Raw genomic sequence first — 12386 nt, 5'->3', positions numbered from 1 at the left:
ATCGCCATGAAGATGATTTTATCCTTGTCCGATTGCTATAAAGTTTTCACCAGTGATTAACTATGAATTGAGGTTTGTCAAAATACAGTTTTACCTGAAATCGTTATCACTATGACAACAATAAACAAAAAATCTGAAATCTATAAAAGCCGATTTTTGCGCGATGTAGACCTGATACTGAAAATCCGACACCAGGAACTTAAAATGCGGTGTTTAGCAAATAACCTCGGTGAGAAAAAATTCTGTATGTTTGAATTCAATTAAAACGTAAATAGATTTCAAACCTTACATTTTCAATAGCCGTGAGAAATTGTTTAATAAAAAAGTTTTAAATAAATCAAATTATTCCTAAGTAGCTTAATATCATATTTAGCTGCTTGGAAATTTTGGTGTATTTTGTTTCTTGCGATCCTGAGAACTAACCTGTATTCTCGCTACCTGTCTAAGTGCAACTTTATTCTAAATTTTGACTTCTAGTGTTTTCCGTATATCTCTAAAACGACTCGACAGAATTCGTTTAAAACCTCGTCACTTAATCTTCACTATGCATATAATAATGTCTGAAACTTTCATGAAGATTGATTTACTGCAACACCTTGAAATTTCAAGACAAACTTAGCTTACCAACCGCAGCCAAAAATCGGCGCTGTAACAATCGCTGTTTTGACGTTATGCTAATTTTTCCAAATTAAAGCGAACCATACTATGACTAGTACATTCCAGTTTTAATTTTATCGCGTCTTTTGAATGTAAAACATTGGCTGCCGTCACATCTGGGCAACTAACTATAGTTAAGACTATAGTTAGCTATTTCGGTAATGTGTTCGGCGCTTCTCTGTTTGCTCTTTGTTTACATGGAGGTGGGGGATCCCAGAAAGCTGAGGTAACATGCAGCGGGTCACCCAACCTATCATGTAAAAATGAGAGATTATGTGGACAGTCGGGTTACCCACCAAAGCGGGTTACCTCACCAGCCTGGGCTCTTCCACCTCCATATGTAAACAGGCCCTTAGTACAGTTAGAAAATTTACGCCTCGATGATCTAAAACAATACAGACTAGGGGCCTGTTTACATGGAGTGGGGGTCCCCGGTCTAGTGGGGTTGGTTTCTTTTGTTTTCACGCTCTGGGGGACACAAAACAAAAGAAAACTACCCCACTAGACCGGGGTCCCCCGCTCCATGTAAACAGGGTCTAACTATAGTTATACCCAAACCAGGTTCGTGGGTTACTCTTAAGTTTACAAACAAACAACCAATCAGAATGTGACACCTCTTTTCGCAGGTGCGAGATGAGCATATATAAATATACAAAATAAAAACCAAGCGCAAAGCGAGGGGGAAACCAAAAACAAGAAACAGAAAATTTACATACGCTAATCAGTAGAACTAACTGTTGTTAACTGCGTGGTGTGACCGCAATGTCGACCGAAAGCACTAACTACAGTTAGGTATGACGTCACTTAACTTGAGACTAACTTAAGTTAAACTTAAGTTACGTCGTGGATGTGACCGCAGCCATTGACAATACTCACACTGAAATGTACTAGTCATGGAGGTATGTATGGCTCGCTTTTTGTCCAGTTTTGGGCTGCGCGCGGTTCTTGTCAAAGGGTCCTAAATAGCCGTATTTGTCAGCATTGCGACGTCAAAATCCCCACTTTTTACTACTTTTTTATCATCTTCTTGACTTCTTACATCAGTGTACCAAGTTTCATCTACAATCTATGATAGGTTCTTTTACTAAGGAATCACCTTAAGGCGGTTGAAAAATATCGGTATGGTCTCCGAGAAACTGTACCGAAACACCAAAAGCGAAAAAATAATTGATCCTTGAAATTAACAACTATATGTGGCTGAATATTAGCAATTATTCGCAGTCCCAATGATATAAATGATCAAGCACCACGTCACGAATATATAATTTACTTCAGAATTTAAGGATGAAGAGTTAACGAGGCCGTCGAGACAAAAGCTACTTTAACAAGCATGATTGTCTATCGTCCTTTGTGCGCGGAATAACCATTACATTGCATCGACAAGGATGAATTTTAAAAAAGAAAGAAAAATAGCCATGACCTTAGTCTTTATTTTTTTTGTAGTATGGACCATGTTTTATATGAGCATACCGCTTTTCACCTATTCTTGGACAGTCGTTCTACAACGAGAGAAATTCGAACTAATTAGGCTGCTGAGACTAAAGTATGCATTTCACCGGTACGTGATGTTGTCACAAAAAAAAGCTTCAATCAATGATACCCTTCATCATCTGTTGCCTTTATTTACTTCAGTCTGTTTATCAGCTACTTCCACAACCATACTGAATTTAATGTACAGTACCCGCTTTTTACTTTTAGACAGTCCTTATTCATTAAGAACTTTAAAGCACCCTTTAAAAAAACAATAAGAGGGCGGGCGACCAGCGTGATCTTTTATTTTAGGCCTGCGGAGGAGGTACTTCTTCCACATACATCCGGGACACTGAGTTCAAACCCGTGTAGGCGTCACCAGGTTTTCGTGAAGCACATTTACCCACCCAGAATCCCACGCGTACCGTCCCCTTGTGGAGCTCCTCGCAGATTCCTTCGACGTGGCGTGGTCGGTGTGGATTCTTTCTCCATTTAGTACCTAACGACACGTAAACAATACCATCAATGGCTCCCGGACTAGCACATTCCGCTCCATTGAATGTAAAATACCACCTGTTGCAGCAATCATCGCAGTTAGAGATGCGGAAATCTCCATTCCAGAAGACTCGCAGCGCGGTACTGTCGAATGTTTTCTTGAAAACGCATTCCTATTAAAACAAATAGAAATATTAGTGAGGCAAACACAGGGATAGAGGTTGAAACTGATTGGTTGAAATAGGTTTTTATGCACTTTTTTATTCCGCCTATTTGAAACTGATGTTGACAGTAGGAGTATTTTATTTGTAAAAAATGACAGCTGCGGTGTTTTAGCCATCCCGGTAGTAATTAGACTGCGGTGTCCGCTTTAAATGTTTTCCTAGTTCTCTCAAGATGTTTGAAATTTTTTGCAGCTGATTCATTCATGAAACTAAAAAAATGTTAAAATTATTATTAGGAAGGAGTTCAGTGTTTACCTTAATCAAACCAGAGTCCCTGTCATCATTTACACTCTTAAAAAAACACTGCCTACAGTTCCGTCCCAAGGATCCTGGAGTTCCCTAGGGACCTTGAGGACCCTGGAGTCCTCGAACCCCTGGTTCACCTTTGCTTCCTGTTGGACCTGCTGGTCCCGGGGGACCTGGATCGCCCTTGGGGCCTTGCTTTCCACGAGATCCTTCATCACCTTTGTTTCCTCTTGGTCCCGTGGGTCCTTCAGGTCCATGACTGCCGGTCGGACCCGCGGGTCCAGGGCTTCCTGGGATCCCTGGAATTCCTGGTGCGGAGCAGCAACCACTCTGACCACATGACCCAAATGAAGTCTGTTGATTGTGAAGTATAAAATGTATTAGTTGATACTCGCATTATTAAACTTTTTCTAGTAACTTTAACTTATACCAAAAAGGAAATCGTCCACGTGTGTTTATCTATTGTTACTGTAGCCTATACAGTAATGTATTACCATGTATTACAGATTGGGGGTATACATGTACTGAGATAGTGCTGTTTGTTTTTTAAATCCGACGAAGAATATTTAGATTAACCATCCTACATTCGCTAGCCACCAGCCAAGTTTTCCCGAGTGGAATTGTAATTGAATAGGACATAGGCGATCTGTCATCATTGGAGGGCGAAAGAAAGGCGAGACGTTTGGATTCACATATTCACCTTCTTTTTGGGGGGGTTGTTGTTGCTGCTGTTTCTACCTGCAGAACACAAAGAGGTCAGCAGTGCATACATCGCTATGTACAGCGGTATCCTCATACTGCAGTCTTGGGCGTCTCTTGGGCTCCTGAAATTCTTGAAAAGCAATATTGATAAATTATTATAATATATTGTCTTATTTTTTTACCCACAAAAAAACTCAATCACATATTAAGTAATTTCAGTATAAAGAAACCAATTGTAGTAAGTTTATGAAATACTTTCAATTAATTGAATTTTTTAATAAAACTAAACAGGACAAACACTAATAACTTTAAGCGTTTAAGATGTATTTATTCAACAGAACATGATTTGCTGAATACTGAATTAGGAGAGATTTGATGCTTCGCCTCCGATCCCCTCGCAAGGATCCGATTTTTCGCAAAAAATGATAGCAGAGACACACAAAGTTCTGCCCTACACCAACAAATAACTATCCGCTATCCGCGGATATAAATCGATACGTCTTTACTTTAAAAGGTCAGTAGGTTATAGTGTTTATAACTTGGAAATCCCTCTAGATATTCGACTAAAACATTTCATTCTGTCCATACCGTTCACTCCTGAGATTGTTTAGGAATTTTGCTCCCCTCACTAGTCGTTTAGTTCAAAAACCTTTTCGTTGAAGTTAAAAGTTCACAGATTAAATATAACAGTTGTTTGAGTCAGTGCATCCTAAGCAACATATAGTGTCGTGCATATTAAGTCGCATGAGCAGCAAAAGAATTGAGGACGAACTTTAATTACAACACAAATTCAGTACTTACATTCAGTATCAGTTAGAGAGCTGCTACAGTCATCCGAGGAGATGAGATTAGAATTAGCTTCTCTGCGATACTAAAAGAACTATTTATCTACTCTAAACATACTCATCATGTTACAAAACACGTTAGTAAAGAGATTACGTGTACGGATATCACAGAGCCATGAACTACCCAATAATATGATTGCACAGTTACAAGAAAAAGAACTCGTTCAAAGCTGAAAAAGGAGAATGATGTAAGAGAAAGTTAAACTTTCTAACTGGTTAAAACGAATCTCATTTCACCATTGAATTGGCGCCTTTTTTCTTTATTATATATTCAGGTAATTGGTCAAAGAAAGAAAACGAAGATTGTTAAGGAAACCTCTTGTATGATGAATGGACGAGTTTCCATGTCATTCAACGCCTCTAACATCTCCGCTTTGCATAGTGCCTAAAACTAAAAGTTCTGAGACAAATTTCCCAATAGAATTTACTAAAGTAACAACTATAACACTTTTCGTACCTCTATAATTAACTATAGAAGTAAGACGACAAAAGAGAACTATGAAAAAAGTCACGAGAAGTGAATACACCCTGATATTCTTCTCATTAGAGCGTCATGAAATTTATGAAGAAAAAATTATTCTTTATCTCAAATTTGACAATTTGACAGATTCATTTTCTAGTAAGGTGATGCGCATGAAGTGATTTGTTTCATCGCCCGACTAACCTAAGGTTATGAAAAATGGAAAACAAAGAAATGAATAAAACTTTTCAGAATCTCTATAGAAACAACGTCATTTTCTTCTGTGATAATAGAACTTTAGTAAGCCTTGATAATGAACATAGACATAACTTTTCACTTTTCACTTTCATTACTTTTAGAAAACGTTTGAATTCGCAATTTAATTCAGTGATGAGATAGGTGTCATACCTTTATGCAATCCGTCACAAGCTGATGATGGAGATTGGCAAATACAGTCAAATAAATAGAGTCGACAGACATTGCCCTTCTTGTGATATAATCAATCAAAGACGTAATTCCTTTTCTTATTTTTTTACTGCTACAAATACTCAAAAAATGAGAGAGAACTTTTAAATTAAGGTACAGTCTCTAATTCCAAACAGTAAGCAACTATCCGTTAACGAATTGATCATGAAAATTATGAAAACTGCTTCGTTCCTTATTACCGAGCTTATTAACAAAGAAATCATTGAATTCATATCATCTTGTCAGTTCAATTTTGGGGATAAACTATTATTAATGTAGTTTTTAATCATGATCTTAGTGTTTTGGCACGCTTTTGCAAAAATAAGTAAAGTTTAGGGTCATTCAAATAAAGCCATCAGTTGTTGTTCTTGCTGATTGCAGGCAACATCAATTTGTTGGATTTTCTCACAGTAACGAGATTAAAACCTGGGCCCGGTTCCTCGAAAAATGGTCAAGTTTAACGCAAGATTAAGCCAAACTGGTATGTTGAGCACGGTTTTCTTGTCTATAGTTTGACCAGTCCTCTCAGGTGTTTTCTTGTAAGGGGCGAGATATTTTAAAGTGGCTTATTCATATTAAAAAGAAAAATCGTATATAACTCTAGTTTTTGCGAGTTTTGAAGAGAATGTTGCCAACTGAAAAGCTAAAAGCTACGATGTTTTATTTACTTTAGTGGTATCTAATGTATTGGGATCAAAGTTTGGTAGGTTAAAAAATTCGGACCTCATCTTTATGAGGTGAGAGTAAAAGCGATGTTTACCGCCGGGGTGTGGAAGGTTCTTGACTCATTCATTCATGAGCTTAAGCAACAACGATGGCGACGGCTACGAAAACGTCACTTAAAAAGTGAATTTGCGCTGCCTCAAACTTTATCGCGCTTATTCCAACTCGTTTAATTCGTCAAATATTGGCAAATTTCTTTGGAGTTGAATTCTAAAGGATTGTATCAAAGTTCAGGAAAAGAAAAGCAAAATTGTTGTTTTATGTTCCCGTCCTGGACAAAACGTGAAATTAGCCACTTTCACGTTGTGGTCGTGCAACGACGGCTACGACATGTACAAAAAAGCATGATACTCGTGCAAAGTTGTTTTTTTGCCAATCTAAACCCATTGTTTTTTTTGCCGTTCTCGTTGCCGTCGCCGTCGTCGTTGCTGAAGCTCCCTATTGCTGGTTTACAGCTGACGTCACAGCGGCCATGTTAATTGACAAAACAGCATTTCTTTGCAGTCTTGAAACTAAACTTTATTTTTTCATCTAGTTTAGTTTGTTTTTGAATTTCTACAATTATAGTACTCCTTTAATCCATTAGCAGTTTTGAGAAATTTAAAACAATGAAAAAGAATGGAACGACAAAAAGCTTCTCCTTCAGGCCTGTGGAGGAGACACTTCTTCCACGTAGATCCGGGACACTGAATGGAAGCCCGTGGCCGCGTCTCCGCCCTTGTAGCCGGCGCCAGTACCGACACACTTACCGACCCAGAATCCCACCCTAACAGTACCCTTGCGGAGTTTCTCACAGATTCCTTCGATGTGACGTGGGCGATGAGGATTTCTTTGAAATTTAATGTTATTCCACACAATAAATATACCGTCAATAGGCTGACGGAGATGAGCACTCTGCACCATTGAAGGTGAAATACCACCGACTGCAACAGCTGGGGCAGTTAGCGACGCGGAAGTCGCCATTCCAAAAGACACGCAACGCTGTTTTGTCCGATGTTTTCTTGAAAATACATTCCTACGGAGAGATTGAAAGAACTAGTTCAGTTTATTGTTTTGCCATTAAAAACGTACAAAAAGAAGAAAATCTAAGTATTTGAAAAGCTAATGGCGAGGAAGCTCAAGAGAAACCACCGGACTTACATAAGGAATGGGCTTTCTCAGGTCAATTGTTACAACAAAATATGAACAGAATATTATACATGCAAAAATCAATGGCAGAGCCACAGTAAATCTTAAAATATATATGATAATCGTATTAATCATAGTTAGGGTAAAAAAAGCGAAAGGCAAAAAACTGAGGAAAAAACGAAAATGAAAAGCAGAGGTAAAGAAAAAATAAATGAATAATTATGATCAGAGGAATACTTTCAGCTTACAGCAAAACTGAAGCGGTACTTGTTGCTTTTCGAATTTCAAAACTGGGAGAGCTAAAGAATTTAGGACCTTGGAAACTGATGATGGAGAACTTTCTTAACCTAATAAATCGAAAGCCATTGTTACTGCCTTATCATGCTTTGTAGCGTTTTTGCATATTTATTTAGGGCGCTTTCCATTTGTCAGAACTGACAGGCCAGACCCTTTCCTTCGTAATGAGAATTTCAGTATCAATCAAAACTATCCAGCCAGATCGGTAAAATCCAAGATAGTGTACAGGAAGGAGATGGTTTTTCAGCAAAAACCCTAAGTATGATTTTTTCAGCTGCTTTTCTTCAGCCTGTGAGGCTTTTGTGCGACCATGTTGGTGTTCAAGGCCAGTCCTGAGGAATTTGAACTCTTTTGTATGTAAACACTGCCCGCAAAAGTATGTATACAAGCAACATAACAATAATTATTACCAATACTGCACAAAGAAACATACACAGCAGGAGCCCATAAACCGGAGCGAGCAACTCCTTTGTGCCCATGCAATGGCGTTTTCACACACCAGTTTATTTTTAGATCGATTTTCCTGCGAATTTGAATATCAAACACAAATCAGTCATCAAGAACCTGACACTAGAAAAAAGTGTTCCTGATGTTTTGATTGCATTGGTACTTTTTCTTTTTGTAATTATCGTCCTATGTATGCGCATGCGTACGGAACGGCGCTTCCATTTTTTACGGGGAGAAACTGCTCAAAAATGATCCTGCTCAAAATAACTTGATCTGTGAAAACAAAGTTGCACAGGCTAAGTATGGGAGTTGCAAGCTCCTAGTTACGTATAACAGGCTCCTGACATACAGAAGTAAGAAAAAATGCGCATTGCAACTTTGTCTAAAAATAGTGACACTTATTTAAGGAAGTTATTTAAGTCTAAGTCAAAATAGTAAGACATCTTATGAAGATTAAGCGGATTAATAATACGAATTTGAAAATTGTTAAGGTAGAAAATGGCTTGTTGCCCAAAATACATGAGTCGTAAAGTATTGTTTAAAAATAATGGATACGGTTTTTAGCAGCTTTTTAATGACTAAGCTGTCCGTTTAGCGTACTTTCCTCGCTTTAATTATGTGTAACATACAGTTATGAAACAAAATCCTGCTAGGCCTAGGAGGCTCTATCTTAAGACAAAAAGCATGATATTCAGGACCATTCAATTGATTGTATACCTTGATCAAACCAGTGTCTCTGTTGTCATCTATATTCTTAAAAACGCACTGTTTCCAGGTACTTTGCGAGGCACCTGCCGATCCAGGAGTTCCCTTGGGACCTTGAATACCACGAGCACCTGGTTCACCTTTGTTTCCTGTTGGACCCCCTGGTCCAGCTGGTCCCGAGGGTCCTGTGTCTCCTTTAGATCCTTGCGTTCCACAAGATCCTTTGTCCCCTTTGTTTCCTGTAAGACCCTTTGTTCCTTTAGGTCCTTGTTTGCCGGATGGTCCTGATGGTCCAGGTCGTCCTTGGAGGCCCGGTTCACCTTTGCTTCCTGGTAGACCCGTCGAACCCGAGGGTCCTGTATCGCCTTTAGGTCCTTGCTTCCCACGAGATCCTTTATCACCTGTGTTTCCTCTTGGGCCCGTGGGTCCCTCAGGTCCATGATTTCCGGGTGGTCCCGCGGGTCCAGGGCTTCCTGGGATCCCTGGAATTCCTGGTGCACAGAAGCAAGCACTCTGACCACGTGACCCAAACGACGTCTGTTGGGTACACTATTATTAAGGAGCATAAACCCATTAGTCGATCAATAAATCGACAGACTAACTGCTTTGAGTAATGAGAAAAACAAGAATAAGCCTGATAATATTTGCTGACTGTCGCTGTCACTTATATCGTAATACGAAGTATGGGAGATTGGAGATAGGAATAGAAATAATAATGGCGTTGCTGACTTCTGAAAGAGGATATTTTATATGTCCCCAGCTGTGGTGGGGGGGGGGGGGGGGGGGGAATTCACTTTAATAATCCGCAAAAGTTTCTCGGTCTTTACAGCTTGCTTCCGACATAACTTTATGGCCTTCTCCTCGGTTAAGTTCCGCATTTTTTTTGCGATAGTAACCTCTCTGACCGGTATGATGTCATGGTTCCGAGTCCCCCCGATAGAGGAACTCATTTAAGTGGTTAGTTTTTGCATCCGCTACTGACCATTTGACATCAGCCAAAAATAGAGCACTATAATCTGCTGGTTATAAGCCTCCCCACCCCTTCCCTCCACCTATAAGCTTCCTCAGTTATAGGCCCATGAACAAAAAAGAATGAATACGTCCGATTATGAGCCCCCGGATGTTAGCCCTCCTTTAGCTTGTATTGAAATGAATTCGATTGATAATTAAATTTTGAAGCTTCATTATAAACCACTAAATGCAAAAAGTACTTTGATTAGCACTACTAAAGCATGTTTAAAAGCGCTTTTCCTAATCCGGCTAAAAGCCCTTTCTGAGATAAGCCCCTCCGTTGAGAAGCCCTCCTAAAAGCATTTTACGAAGATGTATAAGCACAGAGCTTTATTTACAAGCGGCAGTTTAGTAATCAGGAAACGTTTAGATTTGATGGTTCTGTCATAGCGATGGACCAGAAGGTTAGAAATAGAAATTCCAAACTTTTGTATTAATTTATAATATACCTTTTTCCCAGGGGTTTTGTTGCTGCTGCTGTTGTTTTTCGTGGAACACAAAGTAATCAAGAGTGCATAAATCGCGAGGTACAGTGGTATTTTCATACTGCTCTCTTGGGCCTCGTTATACCTCGGGATCTGGAAAAATGATAGCATGTTAAAATGTTAGTCACTGAGTGACACAATATCATAATGCCAGGTATTTGTTTCTATACACAGAAATATACAAAGTTTTATTAATTCAAATATTAAAAAAATATAATTAAAAACAAATATTTCAATTCATTATAATTCTTTACTTATTAAACAAATGTTAACATTAACATTGATATTCGTATTGTGGCATACAATTTCAAAATATGAAAAAGCTATGCATTCTAAAGAGTCCATCACTTCGCGAGTGCTCGCCGGGCGATTTTCTGGAAGCTTTAACGGAGCTTTAAGAAGTTTTGCGCAGCAAATATCGGCGCTTCTTGTCTTTCTTTTCGCTCTCTGCTAGTGAACCTACTTGCGTCATTTTAGCTGAGTTTTTTTTATTCTTTGTGACAATCGTATTTAAATGTAATGATCTTAACTGAATTTTATCACGTATTGTAAACTTTCTATGACTCAAGTACTAACGTTGTCTGTAATTTATCTTGACTATTTATAATGGAGTGGGAAATAAATAAATAAAATGAAATAAATGACTTTTTCAGTCTTTTCCCAAGTTTAATCAAGACCGATCTAGAATTCACGCTATGGGAAAAAAAAGGGAGACAAATGACGAATTTAGTACTAACCTTTCAGTTTTAGTGTTGCTGCAGTCTGATTCCAGGAGCGAGATTAGAATGAATATCTTGGCTCCACCAAAGAACTATTTATCGGTATTGAATCAACATTACACTTTCATGTTTAAAACACGTTTGAAAAGAGGTTACATGTGCAGTAAATACGGATGTCAGAGATTTTTGTATCGACCAATAACATGGTTGCGCAGTATCAAGAAAAGGCTTGTTCGAGGCTAATAAATGACATGATGCAATAACAAGTTGAACTTTCTGATGATTGGTTAGAACGTGTCTCAGTTGACCAATGAATTGTCAGCTGTTCCCTTTGTTGTATTTCATGCATTGGTTCAAAGACGGAAGGTAAGAAATGTTCACAGAGTTAAACCTCGTATGTATGGCATTTGAAAGAGTTTCCGTGCCATTTTAGTGGCTCTTATTAATCAATCTCTTTGCTTTCTTGTTTTTATGTACGCTGCTTTTTTACACTGAAAAATTATAATAGCCCCATATCAACGAGGTCACACCATAGCTTGTCAGTACACAGACGTAATTTACAAGTGAGAACTAAAAAGCCTGATTATTTTTCTTTCCAATTTTTCTTGGTATTTCGAGGCATGATATCTAAGTGATATAAAGGAATCCTAAAACTAAAATTTGAATGAGCTGAATGGGTGTTTTCACGACGTGTATCTTTTACAAGCATTCACAGTAGCAGGACTTTTTGCTTGCTTTTATTGACACACCCAAACAAATTGCCGTTTTTACTGCCAAAAGGTGTCATTTTCAAAGCTTGCGTGGGGTGATTTTCACTCCGACTTACTTGCTTCGCACCCTCGGCTATCCACGAGAAAAAAAATACAATGCGATTGCCAGGAGAAAAAAATTACATTTTGTATCCAGCCAGAACAGGCATAAATTTTCCACATTTTCAGCTAGCGGGGCGCTCATTTAGATTTTACTTCCCAGCTAGCTCAAATTCTGCCAGAAGGGAGGATATTTTGTCGAGCGGCTACGTTGGGTACTCCTTCTAATTTCACGTTTAGTATGGAGAACGTAAACAAGCAACGAAGACATTTTCTGTTTCTGAGTTTTATTTTATTGTGCCTTGGAATTCAACTTCAGGAGGGTTCGCATACATATTTGAAAAAAGTAAGTGCGTAGGAATAATTACGATAAAGCTGAATTAGAACTTATTAAACTTCACTTCGTTCTCGTTGCAATCGCGTCGTTGGATCTTAAAAGTCCATAGTTATAAAACTTTCCGGACACGTAAGCTTTTCGTCAGGGGCACCCAACGAGAA

At 38.6% G+C, this 12386-nt stretch overlaps 1 pseudogene; it reads right to left on the bottom strand.

The window, feature by feature from the left end:
- Positions 1 to 2435: 2435 nt before the first annotated feature.
- On the bottom strand, positions 2436 to 10832 carry LOC140926177 (uncharacterized; annotated as a pseudogene).
- Positions 10833 to 12386: the final 1554 nt, after the last annotated feature.

The sequence above is a fragment of the Porites lutea genome, chromosome 2 (genome assembly GCF_958299795.1).
Source record: "Porites lutea chromosome 2, jaPorLute2.1, whole genome shotgun sequence".
In the NCBI taxonomy this organism is placed as follows: Eukaryota; Metazoa; Cnidaria; class Anthozoa; order Scleractinia; family Poritidae; genus Porites; species Porites lutea.
This window is presented reverse-complemented; position numbering and strand designations above follow the sequence as displayed.